The sequence below is a fragment of the Parasteatoda tepidariorum genome, chromosome 2, assembly GCF_982258835.1.
Source record: "Parasteatoda tepidariorum strain Cologne lab strain chromosome 2, Ptep-v5.0, whole genome shotgun sequence".
Taxonomy (NCBI): Eukaryota; Metazoa; Arthropoda; class Arachnida; order Araneae; family Theridiidae; genus Parasteatoda; species Parasteatoda tepidariorum.
The window spans coordinates 59,844,491-59,865,367 of record NC_141756.1 but is presented as its reverse complement, the minus strand read 5'-3'; positions in this window follow the sequence as shown (position 1 = coordinate 59,865,367).

Genomic DNA, 20,877 nt, shown 5'->3' with positions numbered 1-20,877 from the left:
CTTGTCTAAAAGAGTGTAACAGTGTAAGTAAGCACATTCTCAAAAAAAAAAAAAAAAAAAAAAAGAAGTTCAACATGGAACTATTATAATTTTGAACAATGTATGAACGCTACTCATACTTCGAACCGTAATATTATACATTAATTTACTGTAAAAGCAACCTTAATAAGGTATTTAATTAAACCATGTATCCGCATTGAATTATAGAATGGTATAATGATGTTTATGGAGGGTAATAAATTTATATAAGATTATGTTATACATTTTGGAAATAATGGTAACTCATTTATCTACAAATTCGATTCCTATATTAGTTTTAACAATAATCTTCTTATAGTAAATTGAAACATATTTCAGTTCAGAATGAAAGCTAGTATTGTGTATTAAAGGTTAAGGGTAAATTTATTCGATTATATTATTTATTTTAGCAGTAATAGTAATCTTTTATCTAGAAATTCAAAGGGAATCTGAAGCTCTGGCGCCACAACCGATGAAAATCATCATAAGTTTAGATAATTTATACATAGTTAAAAAATATGTACTAAGTTCGATGATTTATTTTTCTTTGGATTTATTTTTTCCTTTCGGAAAACCTATAAATAATAAAAGAAAAGCATAGAAGTAGCAAGCAAATGTTAAGGTAAATACCCTAATTTGAAGGTCGTAAAGTAATTCTGAAGACGATTTTCTTATACTTATATTTTTTGTTTCTTCTGATTTTTCCTTTGTCCTTGTTTTTATGATTGTTGACAAATAAATTAAGGATACTAAAGAGTTTTACGAATACTTATAGACAACAATGAAAAGAGACAAAAACAACGGAGATGTTACGCAAGTCAAAGAAAGGTAATTAATTAACGTCGCATTTTAACATCTTAATGGTAACTTAAGGATGTTGTCACTTAATGCGAGTATTCTATATTCACAGTTTTTAAACCTTGACTCCTGAAAAAAGTTTGATTAATCACTTATTTGATTAATCAAAAACTATGAACGCGTTAACAAATAAAAATTTATGTGCAGCAAAATTAGTTTTATACATGCTGCTAGATTTCTGATTTAAACAATCAAAATGTGATGGAATTTCCTAGCGAGAGAGTGGGAAAAACGCCATTTGGATAAAATTCTATTAAACTTCATGAATCCAAGTTATGTAAAAATACTTAATTTATTAAAGTATCTGTCATTAAATAATAATTAATAAATTTACAATATTAATTTAATAACTCATATTTACCTTCAAGTTATGTAATACCTAATTTATAAACGTGTGAGTTATTGTAATTGGAAATTAATAATTAGTTGTCACAGCAAATTGTAAAGCAAAAATATTTTGGATTGTAAAACACTAATTACAAATTAGGGTAATAAGCTAAATTATGATATCTGTACGTACTTAATGTATATTTTTGCAATATTTGTTAAATATACTGTTAAAAATATATATATTGGGTGTCATTAATTAATATTAAGGAAAGAAATAACTAAAATACGTTTTAAAATTATGACCAATTAAGATCAATAAGAGCAGAGTAGAGATTTAAATTATTTTAAGTTTATTTCAGGACAAAGCTACAAGAGAAAGACGACCAGGAACTGAAAAAAATTAATGGTCAAAACTACCAGTATATGGTTACATTTACTGTGTTTCTGGATTTATGGGAACATCAAAAATCTCTGTAATTTTTACAAGTGATTTGGTAATGATTTTGGAAAATTATCAGTAAAATATAATTTAATATTTTGTGATAAAATTTGGTAATTATATTAAAATTTGGATATTTTATCATACCTTTGAGCAGAACATAAAAACCATTTATTCGTTTAAATTTCTTTTTAAGTTTGTATTTTTTACCAATTGTTTTGTAATAAGAACTGTAATTAAGAAGAAAAAAAAACATAACTGATACTAAATGAATGATTTATATACGGTATATTTTTGTTTTCTTAACCAGAATTTTTTTTCTTCCCCCAATTGAAATACTATTACTATACAGTACACATTACATACACAGTTTTTCTGTGTGCTCAGGTCCTAAAAGACCATTAATTGACTATTGATGATTTAAAACCGACTTTTGTCCTTCTTAGATTTTAACAAGATTTGGAGATGTTTTTGCTCTTTTTGATTTAATTGTTAATTTGCGGTACATAGTTTTTTTGTTTTCATACCTTACTCGAACTTTAAAAATCTAGGGCTGACATTACGAAAAAACTTATGTAAGCTCATAAACGCATTAGATAAAAACTTAAATATATATTTTTAGTTAGTTTTGTACAAATAACATATGAATATATTAACTTTATATTTTAATATTACTGAGAAGTATTTTTTTCAAGGTGCTTTGAAATAGTGAAACAATCTTATATTTATATTTTGTGCTGAAATAAACGTTTCGAAAATAATGTTTATAAAAAAAGAGTTATATTACTTGCAAAAGTGCAATATAACTGTACTTAGTTACTGAAAGTCAGCAGATGAATTTACCATCTCGTGGGATTCATATTAAAAATGGTTATTCATTATTGCTTCCTCAAAGATTTTTATTTCCGAAATAATTTTTTAAATATAATAAAATTTTAATTTGTTAATGTTTTTCTTTCCTTGTCAAACTCACGACAATTTTTTTTTCTTTTTAATTTGAACTTGTTCCGGACGTCAAAGAAGAAATTCAATGATTCGTCAATTCATTTTGAAAAGTGAAAGCGAAAGTAGGAGAAAAGTAACCAAAATAAAATTAAAGCGCAAGTTATCGTTATTATTTCTTATCTGAAAATTTAAAAAGAAAATTCTGCAACGGATAAATTTTCCGTTAAAGAAGTAACTTACAGATAGCTTATTTTATAAAATAAAATCTAATCAATTCAAATTCTGAAAATTATTTACCAGCCATTGCCACACCAAGGGAAGTTATTTATATACGTAAATGCACTCTATACATATATATGTCACGGCGAAAGACCGAAATCGGTGGTTGTTGACTTTCACCGGTGAATGTCGACAAACACCAAATACGTCGGTGAAAGATCGAATATTTCATTACATTCTTGTACATTCGGATCCTCACCGGTGTATGTCGACAATCTTTGGTGAATGTCCGAAATATCTATTACATTCGATTTGATATTAATTTATTCGTGGATATAATTACATTTATTCGATATTTTAACCCTACACTGATGTTTTTTTAAGGTCAAGTGCCCCTGCCCGGTACTGATGTTTTTTTAAGGTTAAGTGCCACTGCCCGGTATACCCTACACTGATGCTTCTTCTAATCTATCGTCAGTAAGTATTAAAATATAGAATAAATATAAATATATCAAATAAATATAATAATATTAACGAATAAATTAATATAAAATTGGATATAACAAAGATTTCGGACATTCACCAAAGCGACTATGTGATTGTTGACATTCACCGGTGAGAGTCAGAAATAAGGGTATTTAGCAAATATTTCGGATATACACCAAGCGACTACGTGAATGTTGACATTCACCGGTGAATGTCGACATTCTCCAGGTTTCGGTGTTTCACCCTAACATATACATAAAACATTTACAACTCACCAATATGAGCATTATTTTCAACAGTGTTTCCCAAACTTATGACTTTTGTGTACCCTTTCTAAATTTTTCCTGACACTGTGTACCATTAATAAAAAAAATTTATGTATTTTTTACTATAAAAAATTGCACGAAAGTTAAAAATCACAACTGGCTGTTGACACCACTATTATTAACTGTTAACTCTGCAAAAAAATAGGCAATAGAAAAATAAGTAATCGTAAATTTTCATGGCTAGCTTTGTTTTTAAATAAATTTTTTAAAAATTTTCGTTTGTTGCAAGATATTTCGCGTAGGAACGCGAACCCCCGCTAAACTGTTCCTGCACCCCTGGGTGTAGGCGTACCACACTTTGGGTAACACTGATTTACAAGGCTCGTATAGGTAAAGTTAAATATTCTCATGACAGCCCATTGTTGGCCAGGGGATAATGCAGTTTAAACTTTTCCAATTTCGTGACCAATAACTTGATTGTGGCCATGTGGTTAACGTTGCACATAAGCCGCCGTTGCTTCCCAAATAAGCTGGTATCTATCGACCAGAAGTTAAGTGGGCTTAAAATTACCACTAAGAATCGAATTCCAGTCCTTACAAGATCCTTATATAAAAAAATATATAAATTGTAGGGAGGGTGTTGAACCTTGGGACAATTTCCGCACCTCAGTTTTGATCTCTGACTACCATTACCACATTTAAAGTATTTAGACGTTATTTAAATACACAAATGTTTTCCTCTATAACATATTTTTTCAAAACACAATTAATTTTAAACAACTATTTGTCAATTATTAAAAACAGAAATTCCAAGCAAACTAACCCAAAACCACCTTGTGATATCTTATTGGTACATACATCAGACAACAGTGGGCCGGGATAGCCTGGTCGGTAGGGCGCTGGGCCCATGTCCGGAAGTTCGTGGGCTCGAACCCCGCCGGCCGAAGACTCCCCGTGTAGTAAAGTGACTGATGCACGTTAAATCTGTCGAGTCGCAAAAGTCCTTCATGTTCCCATAACAAATCAATACCTATGGGGGTACTGAATTGGAGATCGATCGTTCTCTAATTCAGGTCAAAATTACGATCTGTGGGTGAATGAATGGATGTATGAATGGGTCCGCCCTATAAACGGATGTGACGTATGGTGTGGCAGAAGTCGAATTCTTGGCCATAGATGTCGCCACCATAAAACAAGAACAATCGCACCCCCTCTGCCTAAACAGGCATACGTCAACAACATCCGACAACAGTTATACAATTGGATAAATTTTAGGCCAACAAAGAAACAGTTTTATATTAAGGCACTAAATTAAGAAAATATATGTTGTCGGTGTATTGCACAGAGAATATAGAACAGTGTTTTTTAACCTTTTTGGTATAATGGATCCCTTTTAAAAAAATTTAGGAAGTCACGGACCACCCCCCTGAGAAAAAAATAATTGCAGAAACCATCCATTATTAGAAAACATTTAATTTTATTATTCTAATAGTACACAAAATTTTTATAATTAAAATTTTTAATGTGAAGGTTGCTGCTGCTTTTCCTTAATTAACAAATTGAATTGGGGGATAGTTTTCGACAAAGCAACGCACATATCATGTTCAACATTCAATCGATTTCGATGTTTTGTTTTTATTGTCACGAGTGTGAAAAATCCGTGTGGAAAATCCCGCTTCGGAAAGATACACAGTAGCAAACGGAATTATAGTTGCCATAGCTCGCTTTACAAGCAATGGGTAGGCTTCCAAACGTTTTAAAAATTAGGAGTAGTTGACCCCTTAGGGGTTCATGAACCACAGGTTAAGAAACCCTGATATAGAAGTTCTCAGTTTATACTCAATTTACAAGAATTATAGTCAATCTAGAATCAAGACGAATGGTGCAAACATGAATAATGAAGGACAACTACAATTCAAACTACTCCAACTACAAAGAATAAAAGTTCTCAGTTTAAACTTAATTTATAAAAATATAGTTAATCTAGATTCACGATGAATGGAGCAAACATGAACGTGGAGGACAACTACAATTCAAACTACTTCTTTTACTATTCGAACTACAAAGAATGTAAGTTCTCTGTTAAAACCCAATTTATACAAATAATGTAGAATCACGACGAATGGTTCAAACATGAACATGAAGGACATTCAATTTTCTATAGCGTTTATGTAATTTCCTATAGTTTCATTTTTATTCGTGGCTCAATTTAGAAATATTTAAAATTCATGTTTTGTAACACTTATGACCGAGAAAGTAAATTCAACGATATTCAATATTTGATGTGAAATTATTAACCAATAAACAATTTTTATTTAATTTAAAACTTCGAACTCGTAAATATAAATTACAAGCAAAATATGTAGATGCGAATTTGCTTTATATTACATATCTTTCAATAACTAAATATATTTTGATTGTTTGTTTAGTGATCCAACTCGAAGGATTGAATCCTTAGAATACATATTCAGTTGACGCTAACCATTTACATCATCTAATAATTGCTAACCACATCTAATAATTACACAATATGTAATAATATACAACATCTAGTAATTGCTAATTATGTAATTATTAGATGTTGTGTTATACTATATCCTTATAAACTGTAGGTTATTATAAATAATTGATAATGATAATTACAAAATGAAATGTATAAGTTTCAAACATTATAAGGTTGGTAAAAACCTTAGAAGAGGGTATGAAAACTTGGTTGCATAGCAATTAATGTAAACGAAACGAACCTTTTTGATGGTGTTAATTTATTGCTATCAAGTTTATAGTTAAAATAATTTTTAAACTTTGAAATTACTGAACCTAAATAAAATTTTAATAATATAATGTTCAAATAGTTTTGAAAAACTTTAAATAAAATTTTAACATCAAAAAATACACTTTTTCAACAACTGAAGCAATTTAATGACAAAATATGTACTTTAATTACTAAAATAATATTAGGATATTATTACAGACTAACAAAATGAAGGAACTAATAATTTGGAAGATAATATTAATAAGGAAAAAACAAAAATGCATGAATTGCAAGTTGTAAAAATCATTATATATTTATAAAATAAAATGCAAATAATTATAATTATGAATTGAGACAATATTAAAAAAAATTTTTTTTCGTTATTTTTGATCTGTTTAACCTGGTGTTTAACATAAAGCACATTCCTAGTGTGAAAAAAAGGACAATGTTTCCAATAATAAAACTTAAAAAAATATTTTGCTTGTAAAAATAGTAAGTTTATTCAATTTAGGATTACTTTAATTTTCATCTTTTAACTACGATCTTAACAAATATATAAATAGTATTGTATCACAAAATAACATACACAAAACCCATTTTAAAAGTACAAAAATTTTTATAAGTCTTGATTATAACCCCCACCCTCAGTTTCATTCTGCATTATTTTACCATTTAATTTTTTTTTTTTTTAAGTTTTAAGATTTAATATTAATACACAATCATTTAAGGATGATGCACAATAAATATTGAATACTGCAAATTAATATGATTTGTAAATAGTTGAAGTATTTACTTAAGTAAAAAAAAGCAATAAAGTAAAAGAGATTGAAAAAAAATGATCATAAGATCATATATCACATCAGCGTTCAAGATTATTTCGATGCAAACCAATTGTATTCGAATCAAAGCAAAAATAACATTTATTGTTACTAAAATGTAGTTCATTTCTTTGAAGTACAACTTTGATAAATTCTGGAATTTTAATTCGGAATTGATAGGGCTTTGAAATTTAGTTCAAATTCATTTCATATTTATAGATGTGAAAATTTTGTTTAAAAAAAAAAAAACGAAGTAATTTTAAATAATCAATTATTTTCTCAATTAAATATATTATTTTGTACTGAATATACTTTAAAAATAGTGCAAAAATTCAATGTCAAAATAAAGAGAAATAATAATAAAACGCTTTTACTCACAGAATAAGAATCCAGCTGAATTTATCTTAGAACTTGAAAGAAAATGAAAAGAACAACTGTAAAAATAGTTTCGATGGTCCACAAGGAGTATTCTTTTTTATTTATAGAACACAAGAATATTTCTTATTATTAATAAACAGTGCTATAACAATTTTATTTGAATAATTTATATCAGTAGTTGAAACTTGGAGTTCTTCTCATAGAAAATATAATGGTATCATTTTAAGAAAAATCACAAAATTTGTTTAGTAATTCATAACCAAGATCAGAAACATTCAGAGATAGTTTTTTCATATGATATAGTTTTAACTCGTTCAGATTTGAAATCAGAAATTTACTCAAACAAAAACAAGAATGAAAAGAACGATTTGAATTTTTTAAGGATTGAAATTACAAGGTTTAAAAAATCGTTTGATCTTTCACAAATCATTTCATTGTTTTGTTAATATTTCATAAGGTTTAAAAAAATCGTTTGAAATAATATTCATAATAGGATTTTGCTCAGCAATCATTTTTTAAAATAACATTTAAAATTAAAGATATATTGTTATTATAAATATCTTGAATGCTCAACAATAAAATTTCTCGATTATTTAATGAATCCCTTTTACTGTAATCTATAATTTTATATTAATGCAATTTGCACAAAAAAAAAGTAAAAAGATTAATAAATTTAGACATCGATTTAAATAAGTTTATCTTAAAATCTAGCGTAATAAGGTAATATTATAGAATTATATTACAATAAAGAAACAACTCTTTTAACTTTAGACTCATAATTTAGAAAACAATCAAAATCATAAACGTAGTAACCGCAGAATAGAATAAGAAAAATAAATATTTATAAATATTACAAGTGTTGCCCTCTTAATCTGACGTATGTCAGATAAGCTCCAGAAGGTCGCTGACCTCAAGAAAATCCTGAATAAAAATATTACCTGAAATCCTGAATAAAAATATTACTAGGAAAACGAAACCTTTATAAATTTAATTAATTTCATTTTGATGGTAACCAAAAATGTACAAAAATTAGTGTGGGAAAACTTAATCCTAACGTGATTTACCGGCTAATAAAAATGCACCGATAACAATAGAAAACTGTGTTAGACCATTCTGTTTTTATGTTATATAGAGATATGTAGCTTGTATTGGAAAAGGTTAACTTATGTAACAATAATTTCTGATTTAATAACGTTCCCACTTTTGATTGGCTGGAAGCGTAAGACTTTCTTGTTGTCAAATATTCCATTGGATCCTATGCCACAATCATTCGATTTTTATTTATAGTTAGGTTCAAAGTTTTAGGTTAATTAACTGAGAATTTTTAAGACATTTTCTCAAAAGTCTAATTTTATTATTTGATTTCTGAAAAGTTATAAGCGAATGTCATTAAACAAATTTAACGTTATGGAAAGTACATCACTATATGTGCTGCTAAATTTTCTGCAAATCGATTAGAAATTGAAAAAAAATCATTGTGTTTTCGGGAAAACGTTTATTAAATTTTTCAAAAGTTTATTTCTCCCGTATGCTCACCAATTTGTTGTTGTTGTTGTTAATTTACGTCGCACTAGAGCTGCACAATGGGCTATTGGCGACGGTCTGGGAAACATCCCTGAGGATGATCCGAAGACATGCCATCACAATTTTGATCCCCCGCTTCGGTAGCCCGACGACCTGCGCGCGAACTCACCAATTTCAAAAACACTATATATTTTTCATTTACGTGAGTTTCAACTTCCAATTTTAAAACAAGTTTTTTGATAATTTGACAAAATTTCTCTTAAATAAAAAAAAAATAAAAATAGAAAAAAAAAAACTTATTCAATGGAGCTTGGAAAAATATGTTTTAAGAACAGGCCTAGAAATAGAGAAAAAAAAAAAAAAAAAAAAAACTGTTTTCTTACACAAATGTTTATGCATCTCTAACAAGATGGCAGAAAAACTTTTTATGAAGAATTTTTAATGAAATTGGATTCTTCGAAAAATCACATTTTTACGAATTTTCATTGCTTCAGGATTTTAGTGCTACATCAAATGAGAGAAAAATGTACAAATTCTCATTATTGAGAATACATTATATTGTTTCTTTTTACTATAATTTTTGAACTAACATTTATCCTGTAAAATAAAGAGAGAGGGGAGCATATTTATATCACATGTAGTCTTTTGCATAGACTAGCATTTTTTTTTTTCTTTCTTCAAATGAAGGAGTTTGGTTTTTCAGAAAAGATTATATATTAAAAATAAAGGTACAGATGCATATACAACAGATAAATAGATAGATATGCACTAAATAGTAAAGGTTCCCGACATTCGAAGGAAAAATGTCATACTACGCCTTCGGTTTGTGACAGTGAGAATCATTTTGTCACAGTAAAATTGATTTTATTTTTAAAAACTTCCCAGCAACAGTAATGTCATCAACATAGGTTGAATAGAGATATCAATGGAAAAAATTAACAGAGAATGGTACATTTTTCTAGAAAGATATAGCTAACTTAAAAATTTTTTCAGCGAAAAACACGCGTAATAGTTTCGTCAAGTAATTCCTGAGAACGAAACTACTTTCCGAGAAAGGCGCGAGTACCGAAACCATGATATTAAAACTGAAACCGTCTTTCGCATCCACGCCAGGCAATTTAGAAGGGGGAAACCCTAGCAACAAATGAGTCGCGAAAACAAAAAGCAAAAATAAAACCAGCCGCGCAAATAAACCATTATTCCCCGCTCTTTTAAGGAAAATGTCGGTCAATATCAAGTACCACCAACGCTCCCGCCCCCTCTAAAACAGGGTTCAAGAGCAAGTTGCGTAATAGGAAGGAACAAAAAAAGAAGCCGGCAAATTCCAGAACACAGCAGAGCCCCCTGGTAGCCAAGCGGGAGACATTCACCCGATTACGTCACCAATCAATCCTATCCCTAAGACAGTAGTATCAGGTTACTCCTCATCAGCAGGAGATGTTGTAGAGGGCTGGTATGGTGAGGGCCACTACTAGGCAGAAAGCAGCCAAGTCTGAGTTCATGTCTAAAGATTCTATTCTATAGTCGGGGACTTTCTTTTCATTTCAACCAGAACTCATAGGTGAATGATCGAATGTCTGAGAGCATTGGATATTTTTTTTTCTTAAAAGAATTTGTGTTTAAAAAAAGAAAAAAAAAGCGGGATTCTAGCCAGTTTTGATGTCTGCAGTGAGAATGGCACGGAAAAAAAATTTGGAAGGTATTCAATAAACGAAAAAAGACTAGAAGTCATTAGTTTCTAGAGTGATGGCACAAAATGCATAGAAAGAATAAAAATAAGATCAGTTAAAAATGACTACCTCGTTAATTATTTAAGTTTAGCAGGGTTCCCAGATGGCGTGCTATTGCGTAAGAGTTTAAACATTTGGGTTTCTGACACTTCTACTTTTCCCGCGCAATCATTCCGCTGGAGTATCATTGATTTAATTCGTCTGCAGGAACAAAAGCAAGCACATGATAGAAGAGATGCATGGATAGTATTTATAACAATCTTATCAAAATTTTGGGCAACCGGAATTAAGATTAAATTTTCGAAAAAATTCGGCCGTTATTCATAAATAAATAAGATAATGAATATAAGACGAAGAAATGAATGACTAATTTATAGATTGATTACCTAATTTTTCATTTTTAAATGGACAATTAGTAATATAAATTTAAAAAAAAAATGCCTATACTTCAATCTGTCTTCAGTATCATTAGTTATTAGCTTTTTAAAGAATCGAAGAAATTTCTAATTGAAAAGTTGCGTTTATTTTATAATTGAATTATTACTTTATAAATTTCTATCTTTTACTTTTCAACTTCCTACAAGAAAAAAATTGTTATAAATAAATTGAGCAATTTTGGTTTACAGTTATGCCAAAATTGGTGGGATCTTACGGTCAATAAAAATCCGCTCATTAGACTGAAAATTATTCTAAGCGGTTTGTGTTTATTTTATTTTTTTGGAAATAAAATTTTTTACGAAGTAAATACTTGGTTTTGGCAAAATATTTCGAAGAACAAAATATGATTTTTAAACCAATTTAATACTAAACTAAATTTTAATGTTTTCTACATTATGAATATTCTGTTGAAAACTATACATTCTTACAGAAGAAGAATTTTAGTGTAAGTTTACATAGAAATGCATTTAAAATGGAAGATTGAAATTTATATATATATAATATCGTAGTTTTCAGTCTTTATCCCTTTCAATTTGACACGTATTTTTCTTTTGCCCCATGTATCCACACACAAGCAAGTCACTGTTATGAGGATAGAGGTGAGACTAACGTATAACATTTTCCTCCAAAGTGTTCCTTATTATGCAGAGAAGTGTTTGTTAGTTTTTCACTGCATTGATTTATGATTTGATGATTCATTTAGTATTCTTTTCGGTCGGTAGTAAAATACAACTCCGCATGAGTTTTCTAGAAGGTGGCATTCCACCCACCCGCTGACATGACTGCTGTTACCGGTTCCTGGATAGACTAATTTAAATAAACGATAGTTTTTAGTGTTTCATTAGCTATTTATGTTACAAAAACCAAATTTATAGTTTTTAGCGCGAAACAGTTACCTCAAGGCCGGCTTAAAATTTAATTTTGGTAGAATTTTTTTTTAACTGGCCTTGAACGGCCCACCTAATTCTTAGTTTACGAGTATCAATGTTCAGAATCCATGAAATTTTGAACCCAACCAGAAGACAAAAGAATTCCTCGATCGAGTGTTGGGACACACTAGCCTTCGGTGAGTACTTTTTGAAGTATCTAATTAGCATTTGCGTTACATGTAGAGGAAAATATAGCGCGGTTAATCCGATGGCAAGAGATTCTAACCCATGATCTTCTAGCAAATAATTGTCACATTATTTGAGTCTTGTTCTTTTAACTTCAGGGACATATTGTGACACAATAAAAATACTCTTACGATATTAAAAAGAAGAGCTAAAAGTTATAATACAGCATTTTTATGCATTAATTGAAAATAATTAAAAACATTGAATTGAATATTTAAAAAGAAAAAAATTCTTTTATCGTATTTTTGAGCTTTTTTTCCTGAAGTGAAAATCGCACTTTCTGGCATTATGTAAAGCTCAGGTTTCAGGCGGATAAATCAAAATGTGTGCTTCGATCTGTAAAAAGTCTTCCAAATAATATAAATGAAATTCTGTTTCAAGATGTTCCAGTATTAAACATGAACTCCATTTTTCATACAATAACGTCAATCTAGCATAATTTTTTATTGTTGATTATTAAAGATGAAATTGATAACATTTGTTAATATGACTTGGTTGTTGAAAATATTTATATAAACTAGGGGGCTAAGCATCTGTTCGCTGCAACTCACCAAACCCGATGATTGCTTCGCAGTAATTGTTTTTTTGGCAGAAAACAGTTTTCCTACTAAAGTTAAAAATAATCCACTTAACATACATCGCTCATGAGCTGCAATAGCGGCACAACTCAAAAAATCATGTTTTGAGATAAGTGGGTTTAAAGTTTTCAGTGCTAAGCAAAATGCATAAGAAATGCTTTAGTTTGCTTAAACGAAGATTACCTTCAAGTTGAATTATGAGTTGTGCTAGTATTGCTGCTGAAAAGAATGTGTATTTTCATATTTACACCTGTTCTTAGTCTAAAACGTGTGTTTTTTGAGTTGTGCCACTATTTCAGCCCATGAGCGATATGTACTAAAAGGAATTACGCCTGTGCCTCCAGTTCCCTCGTCTAAATATTATTGTTATAATAAATACTTAGATCTATTGAACAGTAGTAATTTTTCTAAGTAATCTTTTTTAAAAATAACATTTATATTGTTCAAACAAATTTGTTGAGTTCACAACCATAATTTAATATTTTTAATCACCTAAACGGGCGGATATATTAAATACTATTTTTGCTTGCATCTCATTATGCATGAAGCTGATGGTTATGTTCTAAATCATTTAACAGAGATCACTTTAACTGTAATTTATAACAGTATATTAATGTTATTTGCACGAAAATAATAATTGCAAAACGGTTAATAAGATTAGATTACATTACTAAATAACTTTATCTTAAAATGTATCCCAGAATTATATTACAATAATAATTAAAAACAACAATTCTCTTGGTTTTAAACGCTTGAATTGAAAGCGTAATAATAGCAGTAGAGAAAAATAAGTTTAAATTAGAGATACAAAAATATTTATAGGAAAACAATGCCTTTATTAATTTTATGCTGATGACAACCAGAACAATATGGAAATGAATGAGGAAAAACCGGATCTTACCAGTTGATTTTTATCAATAGTAAAAAACTTAATTACAATTACAGTTCAAATGTATATTGATAGTGATAAGGCTATAATGCTTATTGTACAGCGCATACATTTTGATTATGTGAAGATTAAAAAATACAAAAAACTAAGTTACAACAGAATACAAATGTTTTTTCTTCGACAATGTTCAAGGCGCACTTAGCATGGTGAATTAAAATAATATTCATGCTTAGCTTGGTGAAGCTGGTCATTTTAGCCCGCGAGTTGCACCAGTCGTAATAAATAAGTTCACAAATGAAAAACTTAGAGAAAATCTTATACATATTTCAACACACACATATATATATACGTTTAATAAATTTAAATAAAACTTCATTAAAAAAAATCCTAAGTTCTTTGCTTTAAAAATGTAAATTTTTTTTTTAATCATTCGAAATTTTCAATTTTCGAAAAAAGTGGCCCCTGTTGAAAACTGCCTTATTACCGTAACAAACCAGCTTATTAAAGTTAATACGTAAATCCGGCTTCGCTTTCGCGTTACAATGAAATTTCCTGTTACAAACCAAGTTACAATGCCCATGAAAAGAAGAAGTCTATCAAGGTGGTAATCATAATGTAATCTTATTCCGTCATCGAATCTCTTTTAAACTTCAAATTACTAAAAGAAAGAAGAAAAAAAAAGCAAATAGCTCATCAATTTGTACTTATGAATTACCGATACGTATCAGCGCTCCTAGACTAGACGACAAAACGAAAAGTTCCGGTTCAAGTGCAACGATCACTGGGTGTTGCATTTCTGCTGACAGTTAAGCTTCTATTTAAAGAGTCTGATGATGAAAACGGCCTAAATGGCAGATGAGCATTGCAGTCCCGTTAATAGGTATTTCGAATTGGAACTTAAAACTTGCGCCTGATGTATCCATTAGTGTAACATTGTATGACATTCTGTAAAATATTTTTTGGCACTCATTTCACAGTAGAAGTTCCGAGTTCCAGCGTGACGACGTCCTTATGTGATTTCATAACATATTACATAAAATTAGTTGATGAAATTTAGAGCAGAGTTTCCAATGCAATCATTGTCTAGTACCGTTAGAGGAGTTGGCCATTTTAGACGACGAGACTAAAAAGGGTTATTGGTTTCTCCCGTTTTAGGTGGTGGGTTTGGAGATACCATAGTTGGTTTATAAATGCAGTCTTTTCATTTTTAAAAAAATGTAACTAACTTGTCGATCAAAAAAAAAAAAGTTTTTGTTATTCAATAAAGCAACTTTTTTAAGTTTCACTCTTACTAACACATTTGGATCTATGTCTTTTATAACAATACTCGATTAGTGTACATTTTATTTTATAGCAGTCGTTGAACAGCCGACCCAATTTTGGGTTTACGACCATTAATATTCAACTCCGCAGCTCTGTAATTTTGAACCCAATCCAGAAGACAAGTGAATTCCTGGTTCAAGAATAGGGAGAAATTTGCCTTCTTGGAGAACGTTTTGATGGAAGTACGTTTGACGGAATGGAAGTACGTTACGTTTGATGGAACGTTTTGACGGCAAGGAGTTTCCTTTCCGTCAATCTAACTCGGTTCACCTTATAGGGAGGCGAATGCTCTATCCCTTGAGCCACTACGGCTCGATTAGGGAATATTAGAAAAAAAACGACTGAGTAGGGAATATCAAACAATGACTGCCGAAAATACCTGGCATAATGGCCTTATTAATAATAATAACGTCACTAATAACCCGTATTCTATGCGCTGATGTTTTACCTAATCTATCATTAAGAAGAAGAAAAAAAAGAAGAAGCTTATTCTAAACACTGCAAAAAGAAAAGGAATATTTTATAAAAATATATAATACGCAATATTTGACAAAATTTATTTTGAAGCCGAATTGTATATCGCCAAACATGTAATTATCACCGCTAACGAGAATACTGTAAGCTAACCCTTTTTCCTCTACTCCCTGTTATGAAACTATCTTTGTTTACCGCTTCAATTCCGTAGGGCTGAATTGGGAGATCACCAGAATTATGTTGTCGATTCTCCCCCTTGTTAGCAGTTTCTTTTTAAAAGTAAAGATAGAAAAATATTAATACCTTGACATTTAGAAAAGTATTTTAGATTATATATATATTTCTCGCGATTTAAAAATATACACGAAGAAAATTTTGTAATTTCAAAAGCGCACACAATGCGGCAAGCGTTGACGACGAGCTAAGTTAGTTTGCAGTTTCAGCAGTATAATTATTTCCTTTAAACATTTAAATTGCTAGAATTGCTTTTTTTTTAATGTGTAATATTTTGAATTTTTTTTAAATGTGTAATATTTTGATAAAAGACAAATTATAGCCGAAAAACATATAGTCAAACCCCGCTATAGTGAACACGGCTTATAGTGAACGAAATACTCGGTCCCGTGCCTTGCTACACACATATGTTATTTTTAGTGGATATAGTGAACCAAAAAAGTGAGGAAGTTGGATATAATGAACTTTTTTCTATCTTCGACTGATTCGCCCCCCCCCCCATTTTCTTTGTAATAATTTTGAAATTTCTACTTCAAAATAAATACATATACCGATTTTTAAAACCATCTATAGAAACTACTTTTAATGTGCTCGAATGGCAGGTTAGACAGGTTCAAAACAGAAATTCAGGAAAAATTATCTGAGAGTCGGGAAGTGTTTCCATATCTGATGTTGAGGATTGCTCATCAGCTAAAGATTACAAATTTTTTTTGTACGCAAGACGAAGAGTGGTGAAAAATAACACATTTTGTGCTACTACATAATATTTTTCAGTCATTTATATGAATATAATGTAATAAAAGGGAGGAGTTTGGGAACCATTAGCGAAATTGCCTGCGTAACGGATATAGTGAACTCCCGGCTATAGTGAACCGAAATTTCGGTCCCTTGAAGGTTCACTATAGCGGGGTTTGACTATATATATATTTTTTGCCGTCTGCTTGTTCTTCTGTAGAAGTTTCAGGAAGTTGGATTGAGTTACGTTTTAGTCTGCTTTTTATTCGCATGCTATATCCTGACTGCTTTAATACATTTCATTTTGTTAGGTTAAAAATGCTGAGCTAGCTAGAATCATCATTATGAAATCGTGACTAAAAGGTCTCTTATAATTTGAGATTTAAAATAACATCAAAGCGATTACATATACTTTAAATGCAAGTAAGCTAGTTGCAGAAAAACAATGAAACGCAATTATTGAAGAACGTTTAGAATTTTATTTATTTGTGGAACTTCTTGATTTCCTTAAAAAAAAAAAAAAAAATTAAATTATAATTAGTTGAATAATTTTTTCTATTTTATTCATATACGTACTACTATTAAAAACTGGTACATAGAGATACTAACCCTGAAGCAGGTGTTTGACTAGTAGATTCATTAGCATTCTTTAAGCATCAGATTTGGAAAAATGAAATTAAGTTCGCCGGATAACTGTTTATCTGCTTTATAACTGCTTAAAGTACATAAAACATTGCTTCACAATTACACACATTTAAATAATTTGTGAAATGTCTTATTTGTTTTAAAATATCGTAAAAAAAGTAATAAAAAATAATATTCAAAACAATACCAAGCAAGTAAAATACAAAGTATGTTATCAAAAAATTCAAATTCCTCCGAACTGAAGACATGCCTGACATCTCGAATCTACGGAATGGGAAACGCCCGATGTTAGAGACCCGGAAGCCATTTTTAACCCATTACCCCCGAAATTTAAGCTTTTGACTGGGGAGGGGGGAGAGAGATTTCCAGGTTTTCTCCCTCGGGGGCGAGTAGGGGGGCATCTAAGAACATTGCAATGACATTATATACTTTAGAAAAGCGCCTGCTTACAACCTCATGTGCTAAGTTATAATCATGAAAGATTGTATACTAAAAAAAATAAATAACACAAATCGTTTTTTTTTTTTAAGCATCAAGTCACATGATGACTGTAGCTCGTCATTCTATATTTCAGATAAAAGAGTAATGTGAGGTTATTATTTTTTTTTTAAATTCTAAAACGTAGTAAAATGGGGAATAAGTTATTAAATAAAAATATGCGTAAATAAATTGCAATTTGATAACTATATTTCAATACAGTTATCTAATTCATTTCATCCTAAATGTATTTAATTAAATATTGTATCAAATACTATATTTTTATACTGTTAAATTTTCAGTTGAACAGTTTAAAAATGGACTAAATTAAGAAAAATTATGTAACAAATTTTGACTAATTCGAACATTTATCTCAGTACATCAAAGATTTTAATATTAAAGAAAGAAAAAAATAATTAAGCTGTACACAGCCAAAAAGTTTTATTTAAATCTAGGAAAAGTGACTAAAAATAGTAATGCGATTTTTGAAACTATTTCTTAACTAAGTCAAATTTGTACAACTCATTATTTTGAGGTAATTTAAAATTCTAAATTTTTTTTTTTGCATTATTGAAAGTTGATACAATACAGTAGTAAATAAATTTTTTTTTTTAAACTTGAAAAAATTTTGGAAATAAAAATAATTACAAAAGGATTCTATCTGTACAAATAGTTAGGTGGCAATAATTTTTTCTTTTACCTACTATATATACTTATACTATTATGCGTACCGTACTATATATACTCATACTATTAAAATACTTATACTATTATTTATATACTTATACCACGGTTTCATAGGTTAATTCTAGCCTTTAATTTTGCTAAATTGAAAAGGTTTATGTTTATTCAAAGATCTTCGTTATTTTGGAATTAAAAGAAAAATTAATTTCAGATGTTAAGCCTCTGTAAAATAACCTTTGACCAGTAGTAATTGAATCATTCAAACACGGTTTATTTTGTTAAGAGATTTCAACTCAAGACTCACATATCATAATTCAATTAAAATATTCTTTTAAAACAAAATTTGGATTTTATTTTGCCTGTTCAAGGAAAAAATAAAATGCTTAATTCATATTTCAATGACTAGCATTTTTTTTTTTTAACTTGCAAACAATTGCAGTTCGAATGTTATTCTGAAAAAAAGTGAAAATCATATTTATTGACTGAAATTTAGTAGCATAATGTTATTTAAAGATCTGTTTAAGAAATTATGAAAGAAACGAAACAAATAATTTAAAACTACATTTTCAGGTAGACTGACTATTTGGAGAAAATTTTATTTTTGTTTAACCTGCAAGGACAAACGTTGAGCGCAGTATTTTTGAAGAAATGGAAGGAATTTTTGTTGCTGTTTTGGGCCAGACAAAAATATTCTCCCTTTTTAAAAAACTTAAAAATGCAGGATTTAAAAGTTTGAAATTTCGATGGGTGACAATCTTTAACTACATCATATGTGAAACTATTGTAAATTGTATTGGTATCAGGCACAGAGATCCAATTAAACACGGAGCACTCCAGTTAGCCAGAATTTTTATTGCGGATAAATTCTGCTTGTAGTGGTTAGAAAGCCTTAGATGAGATTTAAGATGTCTAGATGGGTGATCAAAGTAGAAAAAAGTTGGAACTATGAATTTGGCGATAAAATGACTATTAAATCTGCTTGTAACAGTTAAAGAGAATGTAGGTAAAAAAATAAAAGGTCTTGGTAAAAAAGGAACAGCAGCAGGGAAAATTGTATATAGAAAAATATGAGAAATGAAAAGTTAAGACTGAAGTTGTCTGCAATCTAATTTTCAAGATTGAGTTTTTGTTGTTGTCGTAGTTCATTTACGTCGAACTAGAGCTGCACAATGGGCTATTGGCGACGGTCTGGGAAACATCCCTGAGGATGATCAGAAGACATGACATCACAATTTTCATCCTCCCAGAGGGGAGACTTTTTTGTTACTGCACTGACTTCAAGGTCCCATTTGTTTTCGCTTTTGTTAAATACATTCATTAAAATTGAATTTATGAAAGTTTTTTATACATCCAAAAAATATTGATTTTAGAGGGGTAGTGTGTTTTGCCTTAGCTGAGCAGAAAGAAAGAAATATTCCCAAGTACCCCACTCCTTACCTTAATCAGTGTTTTTAAAACACAACTGATAAATAATAAAGAATTGATAAAATAGAGCTTTTTTTAAATCTTTATCTACCAAGAATAGCTTTCGCATCAATAACTTATGAGAATCAATGAATATCAATAATTAAACCTGTGTTATTGAAGGAAATAAAATAAAAACATCAAACAATGGATGTTTTTTAGGTAATAAATCATTCTGCAGCAATAGATCAAATGTGTGAAGAAAATTTAAATTAAAAAGGTTAATTCAGCAGGATGACACAACTAAAGTGGAAAATTTAAAACTTCAAACATAGTTTATTTTTTTCTTAATAGAAATTAATATTATTTTCATACATAAATTATTAATAATATATTTATCAAATTTTTCACTCAAATTTGAATAGTTTAATTTATTTCTGAACATTGTGCTCATTTCTAAATATATTGATGAAAAATTGATAGTGAAAAGAGAAAAACAAAATTTTTTTTTTCCTCATTATGAAATAAATTACAATTTTTGTTATCCTAATTGCCCATTTCTAGCAGTGTTCAATCTATTTTCAGTATTATCGAGAATGGCTTGACTTTTTCTATAGTTAGTTGCTATGGAAGGGACTGGATTAAACATTTAGCAAATGGTGTTGAAGTCATAGGCTAATTGAGAAATGGGGCTCTTTGCAAATGTCGCCATTTCATTTGAATGCACAAAGCTTAAATTAGCTTACAACATTCAGGTTAGATTAGAAAATTAAAACAATTATACAATTTTAAAAAAAATAAATAAAAATGTTGCATTTAAATTGGAAAAAATATTTAAATTTTATAAAAATTTATATTAACTGCATAATTTATATAAATTCGGACATTTTAAAGGAAACAAAGATAAAATAAAAACTTTTTTTGTTCACATTTTCCTCTCAAAAGCTGAAAAGGCAAAATTACAGAATTTATTAAGATGGAAAAAAAGTGCTTTAAATGTAAGTAAAAATTTATGTATGGTTTTGTGAAAAAGAAAATAACTTTTTAAGCAAATACTCAAATACAAATTAAAAAAAAAAAAAGGAAAAACATTAATAAACTATTTTTTTCTTTAAGTA